This window comes from Dissoconium aciculare (genome assembly GCF_010015565.1).
Source record: "Dissoconium aciculare CBS 342.82 unplaced genomic scaffold K489scaffold_29, whole genome shotgun sequence".
Lineage (NCBI taxonomy): Eukaryota > Fungi > Ascomycota > Dothideomycetes > Mycosphaerellales > Dissoconiaceae > Dissoconium > Dissoconium aciculare.
The window spans coordinates 14,055-16,323 of NW_022984979.1; positions in this window are offsets into that span (position 1 = coordinate 14,055).

Genomic DNA, 2,269 nt, shown 5'->3' on the forward strand with positions numbered 1-2,269 from the left:
ATGCGGCAGGCCCGGGCACTACTCGAAAGAATGTCCCAACAAGAATCACCGACAAATAAATAGTACTGAGAAACACGAAGACGACCCTCAAGGAAAACAAACTGGGCACGAGAACCTTAGCTGGACCGGTTGCTACGATGACTCTTGTGTGATTCACTTTATAGATAAGAGCGGAGCCGGATAGTTTCCCCAGAAACCTAAAAACAAAAGGAAGGTTAGTATCCGTAACTATCCTGAGGTCCCAACTAGGAAAGGACCACCGAAACGATATTAGAGCCCAGCGCCTAGATACGTGAAAATATACGAAGAAGTCGAGAAGAAAGAAGTATACGCTACGAGACATAAGCAGGACGGAGTCTTTCAATCACTCGTTCATATGAATCACAGCCCCACTATAGCCCTAATCGATACAGGAGCTAGCGCAAGCTTTATTTCAGCCGACTTAGTATAGAGACTTGGGATCGCTACCTAACGAAAGAAGCACGCATACCAATTGACCGCTATTGACGGCGCCGAATTACCCACGGTTACCTATAAGACGGTACTAGTAAAGTTGCATATTGACCAGCTGTAGCAGGAAACCCGATTTGATGTCTTAAACAACACAAGGCATAAAATCGTACTCGGATTTCCATAGTTGATAATGAACAAGCCAAGTGTGAATTAGTAGAAGAGAAAACTTGAATTCAAGAATAACAAACCCGCGATAACGGAAGATCGATACAAGATACAGGTACTCGATACGACAACTATAAAGAAGATGGTTCGACAGATCAATAATGCTGCAGAAGTAGAGACGGGAATGACGATTCCCTAAGAATATTAATAGTAGAAGGTCCTGTTCGAGGAAGGAAGCTATATAAAGAAACTTCCACCTTACAGACCTTGGGACCACGAAATCAAGCTGGAACCGGGTAAGACGCTACCCTTTATACGCATCCGATACAAATCCGAAGACTACCTCAAAGCAGAGAAGGAATAGTTAGACGAGATGCTTAAGAAAGGCTGGGTCAGACTATCCAAATCCCTAGCAGGAGCACTATATATAGCGGTACTAAAGAAGAATAGAAAGATTCGGATCGTTACAGATTATAGACGACTCAACGAAATCACTATCAAGGACCGCTACCTATTACCAAACATCGGTAAGCTACACGACCGATTGAACGGATCTAAATGGTTCACCAAAATCGACCTCAGAGACGCATTCTACTCAATTAGAATAAAAGAAGGCGAAGAATGGAAGACAGCGTTCCTTACGTCGAGAGGACTCTATGAGTTTCTCGTAATGCTAATGGGACTTACAAACGCCCCAGCAACACAATAAAGATGTATTAACGACCTCCTCCGAGACCTTCTCGACATTACCGTTGTCGCCTACGTAGACGACATCCTCATCTTTACGAAAGGAGACAAGGAACAACACGTTAAGGACGTTCAGGAAGTCTTCAAAAAACTCTCTAAGTCCGACTTCCGAACCGCGCCAGAGAAATGCGAATTCTACAAACAAGAAGTCGAGTTCCTAGGAAACATTATAAGTACAGAAGGCTTCCGACCGGACCCAAAGAAGACACAATCGATTACTAATTAGCCAACCCCGACTACCGTTAAGGAAGTACAAGCCTTCCTCGGCCTGGCCAATTACAACCGAAAGTTCATCCAGGGATTTTCCGCGATCGCAGCACCGCTTACGGAGCTAACCAAGAAGAACCATGCCTACCAATGGACCGAAGCGTGTCAAACGGCTTTCGATTCAGTTAAACAACGAATAGCGAACGCCGGCGAACTCAAGATGTTCGACCCAGAAATCCCGATTCAGATCGAGACCGACGCTTCGGACCTCGCGATAGGAGCATGCCTTACGCAGGAACACAATGGAACCAGAATGCCTATCGCATACTACTCAAGAAAAATGGGACCAGCAGAACAAAATTATGATATACACGACAAAGAGCTACTAGCAGTCGTTGTTGCCTTATAGCAATAGCGGATCTACGTGGCAAGTGCGCCTGAATGCACGGTATTTACTGATCACAAAAACCTGCTCACGTTCACTACCACGAAGGAGCTCAACAGACGACAGGTCCGGTGGGCCGAGCTCCTTGGACAATACAAGTTCAAGATTTGCTACACGCTAGGCAAAGACAACGGCCGCGCAGACGCCCTCAGCAGGAGGAGCGATTACATAAAGGAGAAGGCAATATTCAATCAAAGCATACTACGACGAAATGTTGATGGGAGCCTCTCGCCAAACGTACACGAAATCAAT